This window comes from Hypanus sabinus, chromosome 2 (assembly GCF_030144855.1).
Source record: "Hypanus sabinus isolate sHypSab1 chromosome 2, sHypSab1.hap1, whole genome shotgun sequence".
NCBI classification, from domain to species: Eukaryota; Metazoa; Chordata; class Chondrichthyes; order Myliobatiformes; family Dasyatidae; genus Hypanus; species Hypanus sabinus.
In genome coordinates this window covers 183650635-183663082 of record NC_082707.1, presented here as the reverse complement: position 1 = coordinate 183663082, position 12448 = coordinate 183650635, and the positions used below count along the sequence as shown (strand labels likewise).

General features: G+C 45.0%; 1 protein-coding gene across 7 annotated transcripts in view; it reads right to left on the bottom strand.

The window, feature by feature from the left end:
• LOC132388634 (ovarian cancer G-protein coupled receptor 1) overlaps window positions 1-12448 on the bottom strand; it is a 79797-nt gene that overhangs the window by 16779 nt on the left and 50570 nt on the right. Inside the window, exon 1 of one of the 7 annotated variants that reach the window (XM_059961008.1) lies at window positions 7907-8166. The exons of 2 other annotated variants lie outside the window; for them this stretch is intronic. The gene's annotated coding sequence lies outside the window, so the exon portion shown is untranslated. Of the gene's footprint in view, window positions 1-5475; window positions 6636-6675; window positions 6694-7282; window positions 7425-7906; window positions 8167-12448 lie in introns of those variants that run through there. 4 more of the 7 variants (XM_059961031.1, XM_059961021.1, XM_059961039.1 and 1 more) reach the window with 4 other exon arrangements.

Genomic DNA, 12448 nt, shown 5'->3' with positions numbered 1-12448 from the left:
TGAACTCTGCCGCCTCCCACTGTCAGAGACCTAGGTTCAATCCAAAATACAGACTGATTCCATGGACTTTCTCCAGATGCTCTGAGTTCCTGCTGCATACTCCTAACTTGCCCTTGTGTAAAATTATTATTAAAGGACACACATTCATTTTCTTGCAAGTATTATGGGAAAATAAATAAACACGATAGAATTCATGGAAAACTATACATAAATAAAAACAGCCAATGTGCAAAGACAAATTGTGTAAATACATACATACTGAGAAATGAGCTGTAGAGATGTAGGCGGGAGAATCAGCTCAGAGTTGAGGGGAATTGTTAGTGAGCACACTGGGTGAGGGTAAAAATTCTTCCTCTCTTTTTTTAAACCACAGCCACAACAGGAGTCACTCACCTCCTGAAAACCAATGTGCCTTTTTCAACAGCAACAAACCATGAGTTAGGAGCATGATGGAACTCTGTGTGAGTGCAGCTTACTGAGTTAACTATCTCACTGCTGAGTCACTATCTACCTTCCAGAACCTTCACCCCCTCTGCCACCAGCCACACAGTGACCGCAGTGTGTTCCGTCTACAACATGCACTGAAGTAACTTTCCCAAGACTACCCAGCCTCTCCCTCTATCACACGAGGAAAAGACACCAGGCAAAGATAAAGCTTATAATCGCCGCTGAGGTATTGGTTTAAGGTGAGAGGATGGAGTTTCAAAGTGAATGAGGGGGATAAGTTTATGTTACACAGAATGGTATCCCAGAATGGCCTATCAGAATTAGGCCATTCAACCACAGCTGATTTATTTATCCTCTCAATGCCATTCTCCTGCCTTCTTATAACCTTTGACACCCTTACGAATCAAGAAACTATCAACTTATAAACTAGGCATGCAAAATTATGAGGGGTAGAAATAGGGTAAATGCAAGCAGGCTTTTTTCACTGAGGTTGGGTGAGACTAGAACCAGAGGTTAAGGGTGAAAGGTGACATATTTAAGGGGAACCCAAGGGGAAACTTCTTCACTCAGAGGCTGGTGTGAATGTGAATCGAACTGCCAGAGGAGGTGGTGGGTGCGGGTTTGGTTACAACATTTAAGAGAAGTTTGGGTAAATGCATGGAGGGCTGTGGTCCATGTGTGGGTTGATACGACTAGAAAGAATAACTTTGGCACAGACTAGATGGGCCAAAGGGCCTGTTTCTGTGCGGGAGTGCTCAATGACTCTCACCTCCGCTTTAAATATACCTATGATATGGGCTCCGCAGATGTCTGCGGCAATGAATTCCACAAAATCCTTTGAATGATTTGTTGAGTATGCCTGCAGGAAAGAAGAATCTCAGGGTGTGGTGACATGAATGTACTCTGACAATAACTTTTACTTTGAACTTTGAATCACTAATTGAACCCACAACATTGAACAGTGCAGTACAGGCTCATCAGTTTACAACATGCCGGCCTTTTAACCTGCTCCAAGATCAATCAAACCCTTCCCTTCCATAGAGCTCTCCATTTTTCTTTCATCCACATGCTTAAATGTCCCTAATGTATCTGCCTCCACTACCAGCCCTGGGAATGATTCCATGCACTTACCACTCTCCATGTAAAAAAAAATACCACTGATATCCTCCCTATACAAGGTAGTTGACTTTTCAGGCAGAGTCTCTTCATCAGAATTGAATTTTGAGTTCTGATGAAGGGACAATTCCTCAATGCAAGAGGTTCTACGGTTGCTGGAAATCAGAGCAACACATGCTAGATACCATACAAGCTCAGTAGGACAGGCATCCTCGATGGAAATGAATAAACAGTTGACATTTGGGGCCAAAATCCTTCTTCAGGACTGGAAAGAAAGGAGGAAGACGGCAGAAACTTTGTCCTCCTTCCTCACCGTGGACGCTGCCTGACCTGCTGAATTCCTCCAGCATTTTGTGTGTGTTCTTCAAGAAAGACACCCCATTGTCACCTTCTTGGCGGCAATAAGAGGTGGACACTAAAAACTAATTCTTGCCAAAGACTCTCACGATGTGACAAGTTAGTGAATAAAGTTTGTAGTGATATTCCCCAGGGACTGACACTCACATAGAACATTGCTTTCCTTAACTTGCTTTGATAAATTGAACTTGGCAACATCTCAAGATACACAATTCTGGAGAAAGTAATCTGTGAGACTGAGCTCACACTGGGTGACTGCCTTGTTGAACACCAGAGCTGGATCCACAGCGGTTCCCTTCCCCCCTACCCCCTTACACCCCTTTTCCTCTTCCTCCTAAAGCCACAAATCCCCCATCACCCTCTTGCAAGTTTCTACAGAGGTACCATGGAAAGCTTTCTAGGTGGTTACAATACCATCTGGTACGGAGGGGCCACTGCACAGGATTAGACAAAGCTGCTGGAATTTCCAAACACAGCCAGCTCCATCTTGGCCATTAGCCTCCCCAGCATCAAAGACATCTTCAAAAGGCGACCCCTCAAAAGATCAGCATCTTTTCTGATCTCTTAAGGATTTCTGCCGCCCAGGATGTGCCTTCTTCTCATTGCTACCATCAAGGAAAAGGTACAGGAGCCTGAAGACACACACTCAATGTTTCAGAAACAGCTTCTTCCCCACTGCCATCAGATTTCTGAATGGACAAGGAACCCATGTACACTTCCTCAATTTTTTTCTTTTATTTTTGCTCTGTTTCTGCACTACATATTCTACTATATAATTTCTTTTTGTAATTTAGTTCTTTTTTATTATGAATTGCAATGAACTGCTGCTGTGAAACATAATATTTTGCGGGATACACCAGTGATATTCAACCTGATTCTGATTCCTTCCCTATCCCTTCCACTCCCTTCATCTGCCCATCGTCCACACACTCCTGCCACTGGGTTCTCTCCTCTGTTTAGGGCAGCTCGCTGATCTGAATCTCTGCTCCCCCTCCTTCTCTTATTGGACTCACTATTTCTGCTCTTTTTGTATGAGATATATACCCATACATACACATATTTACACACACAGATACACACAAATATGTCTATGCATTTACATGTGTTTCTTATTGTAATTTAGAGGGTACTTTATGGATTGCACTGTATTATTGCCACAAAACAACAAATTTCATGATTTATCTCAGCGGTGATAAAACTGATCTGATACCAATAAGCAACACACACAAAATGCTGGAGGAACTCAGCAGGCCAGGTAGCATCTGTGGAAAAAAAGTACAGTCGACTTTTCGACAGGACTGGAGAAAGAAAGCTGAGGAGTAGATTTAAAAGGTGGGGGGAGGGGAGAGAGAAACACGAGGTGATAGGTGAAACTGGGAGGGGAGGGGTGAAGTAACGAGCTGGGAAGTTGATTGGTGAAAGAGATACAGGACTGGAGAAGGGGGGCCGTGTATGATAGGAGAAGACAGAAGGCCATGAAGACAGAAAAGATGGGAGGAACAGCATAGGGAGGCGATAGGTAGTGTTGTGGAAAACAAATGAAAGAATCTATTGGATTCTCCTTAAAATCTCCCTGTGATCTCATAGATTCACTCTGGGTGCCCTGGTCTCTTACCAAATCCCAAAGGTGTAGATGTTGATATATATCTGGGCACTGTAAATTCATCCTAGTCTGTGGGTGAGTGGTCGAATTGGGGGGGTGGGGGAACTGGATGGGAATGCGGCAAGAGTTTTAAAAAAAAACAGGATTAATGCCAACAGTTTCATGACATTTCAGTGAAGTGTGGCAGATGACGTAAGCGTTCAGTTCCTACCACTGTCTGTAAGAAGTTTGTATGTTCTCACCATGACGTTGTGGGTTTCCTCTGGGTGCTCTGGTATCTGCCCACATTCCTTAGATTGGTATTTGCAAGTTGTGGGCATGCTATGCTGGCACCAGAAGCACGGTGACACTAGCGGGCTACCCTGGCACAGTCCTCAGACTGTGTTGGTCATTGATACAAATGACACATTTCACTGTATACTTTGATGTACAAGTGAGAACACTGCTCCCTCTAGGCTGCATGGATGCACGGCCACACAGTGACTGAAATGCTCCCGTGCACATAGTCTTTTTTGGCGCACAGCTGGAACTTTCTTTTAGACAATGTTAATGTAATTGTGAAATTATTCTAAGTTTGAAATCTACATTAATAGAATTGTGAAATACCTTGCCATTAATTGTGTACTCATGAATATAATCCATAAATATTCTAAATAATAAACATACCGCAACCTTTAATTTGAAACATTTTAGAGCTTCAACATATTTATATTGTCAGTGTTTTAAGTTACAACACTACTACAAATTTTAACAATAAACACAGAATGGAAGTAATTGTAGCTGAATGTTAATAAACTGCCAGCCCGCTGAATGCCAACGCATATTACAAAATAAAGAATTAAACTGCTGAGCAGTTTTCAGGCCGTGTAAAATTTTCTGCTCAGAGCAATGGTTGGTTTGTGCAGCCATAAAAAAATTAGAGGGAACGCTGAGTGACAAAATGAAGCTAATCTTTTTTTTCTTTTTGAAATCCTCCCCTAATGCTGTGTCAGGGAATTGAAGTAATTTTGAGTGGAGGTTTAGACCATAAGATATAGGAGCAGAATTAGACCATTTGGTCCATCGAGTCTGCTGCACAATGTTCATGGTAGTTGCTTGCTCTACAGTGTTTCTTATTATTAAACTCATAGATCGAGTGGATTGCAAGAGACTTTTTCCCCAGGGTAGGAATGCTGAATGCAAAAGGATATAACTTTAAGGAGATTGGAGGAATCTGTAGGAGAGATGTCAAAGGTAGTATTTTTTAAAACAGTGGTGTATGCGTGGAAGTGGTGGTAGAGGCAGGTACATCAGGGGCATTTGAAAAAATGAAGCATTATTTGTGAGGGAAGGGTCAGATTGATCTTGGATTGAGTTAGAGGATCACACAAAATGTGAGCCTGGGGTGGGGGGCAGATGCTTGTACTGTGCTGCAAAATTCCACCTCCTAATGTTCTACTCTCTCCCGCTCCTGGCCTTGGGTTTCATTGCAGACAAAGGGCAGACTTTCCTTGCACACAGCATGCTTTCTAGGGGCAAGTAAAGAACTGAGGCCTGGAGGTTGAATCTGAGATCACACCCTCAGGGTGAAACATGGCAGAATGTCACATTTTCCTGCACCATGGTGTGTGGTTCCTCAACTCCCTGAGGTGTAAGGCTGTGCCAGCCAATGGTCAAGAGCAATGGGTTGCTAAGGTTAGGACAACACTAACTTCCGGCTGGTCTGCAGAATTATCTCAATGAGGTGGACCCTTTACCCTAATAGTATCATTAGCGATACATCATGGAGACATAGTGATAGCACTCAGCCTTTCATCAGCATGAGATAGACGTGTTTCCAGCAATTGAGATTAAAGATTAGCTGTCTCGGTCATATGTACTACAAAGCATCATCAGCACAGTTCGAGGAGGTGCTGGGGGATGTGGGAAAGTGTGGTCATGTTTCTGACGTTGACAGCTTTCTCACAACTTACCAACCCTTTGGAGTCGGAGCAGCGGAAGGAGGTCCGCACGACCCGGTGCAGAACGTACAGACAGCGGCGGGAATCGCGGGCGCAGCAAGGTGTGACACTAACAGAACAGTACTGCACCGGAACAGGCCCTTCGGCCCACCATGCCTATGCCGACCACGAAACCAAATGAAGCTAATCCCTTCTGCCTGCGCATGATCAAAAACCTAACGACCCACGCCCGTTCACGCGCTTCTCTAAAAGGCCGACCACCGCGCATGAGTTTGTTGTAGCGGGGCCAAGAATCGGGACCTCCCGTTCTAATGTCTAACACCAAACCCCAGGTGTATCAGGGCAAACCAGTGGTTTCGTGAGGGAGTGGAGGAGGAGGAGGAGGGTGATTGTAGAAGGGAGGGAAGGTGGTAGTGGACAAATAATTCATAATGCGCTGAGCGAGGTTGTTTGAGATGAATACGGCCTACGGGCTGGGGCTGAGGCAAGGTCCATTTCTCCCAGGCTGAGGGTCAAGTCGGCACCTACAGAAGCCCGATGCAGGGGTGCCCCAAGGTGTACACAGCCCTCCTGGGTCTCAAACCTCACCACCTCCAAAACGAAATACAGCCCTACAACTGCACTCACTCCGGCTCTGAACTCAGCCCCGTATCATCCCCACTGTAACCACCCTGGTTTCAGTCTCGCTTCTCCCGAGTCTGAACATCACACCCCTCCCGCCGAGTCTCAGCCTCCCCACTATAACCCTGAAATAAGAGTTTCACTTCCTCCCTCTAAATCGCAGAGTAATACAGTCAACACATACAGGACGCTGGAGGAACTCGGCAAGTCAGGCAGCATCTATGAAAATAAATAAATAAGGCCGACACCCTTCATGAGTTCTGATGAAGGATCTCGACCGAGACGTCGACTGTTTACCCTCTTTCACAGATGCTGTCTGACCTGCTGAGTCCCTCCAGCTTTTTTGCGTGTTGCTTGCATTACCAGCATCTGCAGATTTGCTCGTGCATTGACTAATATAGCCCTTCGGCCCAACTGCTCCATGCCGACCCCAGTGGCCTTAACGCTCCGCGCATGTATCTGAAATGTTGTAGTTGTGTCCGCCTTGAGCAGTTCGTCTGGAAGCTCATTCCTGGTATTCACAAACTTCTGCGAAAGGTTACATCACAGGTCTTTTTAAAATCTCCCCCCCCCCCCCCCACCGCCCTTCACCTTTGTCCGTGTTCTCCAGTTTTCGAACGATCTCAGCCTCCTCTCCCTCCTTCACTCCGAAGTCTGGGACTCAACCCCCCCCCCCCTTCAATCTCTAGCTATTAACTACTCTTGCTTCCCCCTTTTCATCCTAACTCCAGTTCTGAGTGAGTGATTCTGGGTTTCAGTTCTCTTCAGCAACAGGACAAAATGCCGGAAGACCTCAGCAGGTCAGGCAGCATCTCTGGTGGGGAATTTAGTCGACTTTTAGGGCTGATACCCTTCATTCTCGAGTCGTGATTAAGTGCCTTGGCACAAACCATCGACTGTTTACCGTTCCTCCAAATATTCTGTCTGATCTGCCGAGTTTATGTTGCTCGAAATTTACAACATCTGCAGAACCTCTTGTGTTTAAGATCTCCTCACCGGGACCCGAACACACAATTTTGAGGCAGGAGTCTGCCAACAACCCCCCCACCCCACCTCTCCTCGATCCACGTCAACCTGACACCATTACCCAGTGGGGGCCTAATTCACTCCACAGACGAGTTTGTCAGCTCCTCAGACCGAGCGTCAAGTTCATGCCTGCCATGGTAGTCAGTCTCCGCCCACCCAATACCCCACTCACAGGCTTGGCGTCCCGGGCAGCCCATCTGAAACGCAGCTTCGCATGAACCCGACCCGTTGCTTCTCGGGACTAAAAACAACACAAGTTACCCAAAACTTTTCGAGGGTTAACTTCACCCTGCTGCTACAAGGACAAGGAAAGGCCGCCGGGTTCAGAAAATCCCTCAAGTGGAGCAAATGAGAAAGTCCGTCGCTGTGAAATCTCACCCCCCTCGGGCAAAGAACAACGCCAGTTAAATTAAGTCGAGCAATCCAACAACACACTCTACACCTGGTGTTCACTCAACTACATCCTCTTCTCGGTAACCACTAACTGCTTTACACAGAAGTATGCGTGCCTCTGAGATTGTCCCCGCTCTTCCACACCTACATCACACTTGCTCCCCATATTAAGAATTCCTGGTACGAAGCCCCACTCTGCTTGTTTGTCCCGGCTCTATGTATTTTAACTAGTTTCTTCCTACAAGCATTAAACAAAGTTAATATAAAACAGATGCTGACTAGCTGGATCTCTCGCAACCGCTTCAGGTTCGGTTCGAAACTTAACAGCGGTTTTTTTTGGCTTACAATCGTTATTCTCTGAAACAATCAGAAGGTAGTTTCAGTCAAATTAACTCAGACTTACGCCAGATTCAATTGTTCTCATCTTAGATCCCTGCAGATGAATTACAAAGCAGAAGAAGTGATAGCGGCTGAAGAACAGCGTGTGGAGACAGCTCTGTTGGTATTCAGGATCGTTCAAAGGTAACGTTCATAAACACATGTCCCAGGGCGGAGGCTTTTTAATAGGTGCTCTTGGAGAGAGCCTGAATATGTCAGATCTCAGCTGCCTGGAGTGGAAACGCACTTCAAGCTGAGGAGGAAGCCACAGAGCAGACGCTAGTTGGGTTGGCATCTATAGTCAGAGGGCGTGTTTAAATGCCGCTTAAATTGTGTCTGGGTACGGCAGCCAGAGTTTACGAATCTGTGGTAAGACAATGGAATGTGGGAAAACGCAGCAATAAGTAAACGAAGCATTTCTGGGAAACAGCGATGCCCTGACTTAGTCACGGGCTTGATTGAGGCTGGTTAGATTCTGCTGCTATATGGGAATTCTGATGCACTGCAAAATCTGTTCCGCTCCCTATGAGTCGGACACAAGTCGGACTACGGGACGCAGGCCATTCGGCCGCCACTGCCTGCTGCACCTACATTCAAGGACTCTACAACTCGTGTTCTCTGCATTATTTCTTCATATTTTAGTTGTGTACACATTGTTAGTGTTTATTTACATATAGTTTTTCACTAATTCTGTTGTACAGTATTTCTGATTTTTTTTTCTGTGAATGCCTGTAAGAAAGTGAATCGGGTATATAGCGACATACACATACTTTGATTATAAACTTACTGCTCCGACCATCTACACACAACATTGCATCAGGAAGGTGAACATTATTGTCAAGAATGCCTTCCAACTTTGCTATTCCCTTTCAATAAGGTATGTCTGTCTGTCCTTCTGGGAGAAGATAGTCTGAACTCGAGAACAGCTTCTTGCAGCTAGGAGACTTCTGAACCAATCACTTCTTTCACATCTGATCGATTTCTACCATGGAGAGCAGTCTGACTGCGACGACCACTAGTGCCTTCGGGGGCTCCACATAAAGGATCCTCACCCTCCAGGACATACCATCAAGGAGCACTCAATGCTTTGGGAACAGCTACTTTCCCTCAATCACCAACCCATGAACTTTACCTCAGTATTTTGTTCTCTTTTTTGCCCTGTTTATTTATTTTAAAAATATATTTCTTATTGTAACATCATTTAAAAATATATTTCACCATTCTGCTTCTGCAAAACAACAAATTCCATGCCATATGTCATTGATAATAAACCTGATTGTGGTCCCCTTCCTGGTGGGGGCACCTCACCCTCAGACTCTTGACGGAGGTAGAGGATTACAAGATGGGAAGAGGCATAGGTCGAGCGGACAGCCAGCACCTTTTCCCCAGGGTGGCTATGGCTAATATGAGGTTGCATAATTTAAAGGTGATTGGATGAAAGTACAGGGGGATGTCAGAAGTACAACTTTCACACAGAGTGGTAAGTATGTGGAACACACTGTCAGGGTGGTGCTAGAGGCAGATACATTAAGGATATTTAAGAGACTCTGGATGATAGAATACTAGAGGGTAAAGTGGGAAGGAGGATCTAAATTGATCTTGGGTTAAAAGATCAGCACAACATCATGAGCCAAAGGGCCTGTACTGGGCTGTTATGTTCTACGTTCTTACCTTTACCTCTTCTGTTATTGTGACTTTAGCACTTACAAAACACTTACCATTTTGTATTTCTTGTTTCAGTATTTACTACTGTGTACATGATTTTCACTCTGAGCTTCTCAGGAGGAAGGACTGTTTGCACCCTGGTATATAAGGCCATAAACTAGTTGGATCCAATCAATGTCATCTTCTATCTCAGCATTTTCCTGCTTTGTCTGCCTCAGCTCTTTGACATCCAATAAACTATTCATCTCCACCTTGAATGAGCCTTTACCAATCCTCCACAAGCCCTTCAGGGGGAAATAATTCCAAAGAGTTATGCTATGTGAGGAAATCTCAGGCCCAAACTGCCTACTCCGTGTCCTGAGATAGTGATCTATGGTTCTAGACCTCTCAGCCAAGGGAAACGCCCTTTCTGCCCACTCACAAAATGCTGGAGGAATAACAGATGATGTAGCATCTGTGGGTGGTATAAGCATTTTGGGTTGAGACCCTTCATCAGGATTGATTTCTGTCACTGTATCCAGCCTGTCGAGTCCTGTAAGAACTTTTGTATTCCAATGTGATTAACCTGAGAGCATACAGGAACAGTCTGCTCAATTTCTCCTTGTAAGGCATAACTGTTATCACAAAAAGCAGACCAGCCCAACTCTGATTTCCTCCCCTTTTAGCAAGGATATCAAAAAGGTACAGTGTACTCCAGTTGTGTCCCCTCCATGTCTGTATATGCTTGTCATGAAATATCTTTATAAATATATAAACCTTAACTTCATTTGTTACATGCACATTGAAACATGAAAACACACAGTGAAATGTGTCGTTTACACCAGTGGCCAGCATGGTCTGAGGATGTGCTGGGAACAGCCCACGAGTGTCGCCGTTCTTCCGGCGCCATAATAGCATGCCCACAGCTTACTAACCCTAACGTACATCCTTGGAATGTCGGAGGAAACCAGAGCACCCAGAGGAAACTCACATAGGACATACAAACTCCTTACAGGCAGCAGTGGCAATTGAACCCTAACTGTAAAGCTATCTGCGACCCGCCGTGCTACCGTGCCGTCCAACTCCAGCACTAAACTTTCTCGTAATAGTCAACATAATATGTGAATTCCTATTTACTTGCTGTACCTGCATGCTAACTTTCAGAGGTATATCCACAAGTATACCAGGTTCCTGTGGAAGTCAACATCTCTTACCATTTGAACCTCCAAGAGCACCTCAACCTTGTTGTACGGTTTGGAGGCTTGAATGACCCCGAGAGCTATGTTGGCTGGAGTCAGAGGTTTAAGCATTGACTCTTGGTAGGGTCACCGTTGCTAAAAAGGTCAAAGGGTAGAGGCCAGAGTAATAGTGGTCCACCAGTCCTCCAGGTTTGGGGGTTCAGCTCAGGGATAACGACTCTGACTGGTAAACCAAAATTGTTACAGAAATAGCAAAGATGATTCCTTCTACATCTGTATGCGATGGCATTCCAGGGCTTGCACGGCGGACAGTAGTGAAAACCAAGAGGGAACTTCAGACGTGACGAAGGAAGCCCTGAACACCACCAGAGATGCAGAACCTTCATTGCTGCCCTAAACACCAGCAGTGTAATAGATAGTGAGTAAGTAAGTTACCATGTTAAAAAATACAGAGAACCAAGAGACTTTAGATTCTAGAATCTGGACAATGACAAACTACTGGAGGAACTCGGATGGTCAGGCAACATCTGTGGAGGAAAATGGGCATTCATATTTTGGGTTGAGACCCTTTGTCTGGACAGTGGGAAGGTAGTGATTATAAAGAAGTGAAGGAAATGGAAGGGGCTGGTAGAGGATAGGTGATTCCAGGTGAGACTTGATAGACAGATGGAGGAGCAGAGAATGGGGATAGTGCCTGAGGCTGGGAGGTTTTATGATAAGCTTTTATCTGCAATTTGAGAAGGATAAGGGCAGCTCGGAGGTGTCAGTGTTGCAGATGAACAGGGAAAACTATGGAGCCATGAGGGAGGAGCTGGCCAAAGTTGACTGGACGGATAGCCTAGCAGAAAAGACAGTGGAACAGCAATGGCAGGTATTCTTGGGAATAACACACAAGGTGCAAAATCAGTTCATCCCCCAGAGAAGGAAGGATTCAAAGGGGGGAAAGGGGCCTCAGTGGTTGACAAAGGAAGTCAGAGACTGCATAGCATTAATAAAAAGGAAATATGACAGAGCTAAGGTGAGTGGGAGGACAGACGATTGGGAAGTTTTTAAGGAACAACAGAACTTAACTAAAAAGACAATACAGGGAGAAAAAATGAGGTATGAACGCAAGCTAGCCAGGAATATAAAGGAAGATAGCAAAAGCTTTTTTAGGTATGTGAAGAGAAAGAAGATAGTTAAGAACAATGTTGGGCCCTTGAAGAATGAATTGGGTGAAATTGTTATGGGAAACAGAGAAATGGCAGAAGAATTTAATGAGTACTTTAGATCTGTTTTCACTAAGGAAGACACAAGCAATCTCCCAGATGTATGGATGGGCCAAGGACATAGGGTAACAGAGGAAATGAAACAGATTGACATTCAGAAGGAAACAGTGATGAGAAGACTGATGGGACTGAAGGCTGACAAATCCCCAGGTCCAGATGGTCTGCACCCTAGGGTACTGAAGGAGGTGGCCCTGGAAATTGCAGATGCATTGGTAATCATTTTCCAATGTTCCTTAGATTCAGGATCAGTTCCTGAGGATTGGAGAATGGCTAATGTTATCCCACTTTTTAAGAAAGGAGGGAGGGAGAAAACAGAGAACTATCGACCTGTCAGCCTGACATCGGTGGTGGGAAAGATGCTAGAGTCCATTATTAAGGATGAAATAGTGGCATATCTAGATAACAGTGATAGGATTGGGCTAAGCCAGCATGGATTTACCAAGGGTAAATCATGCT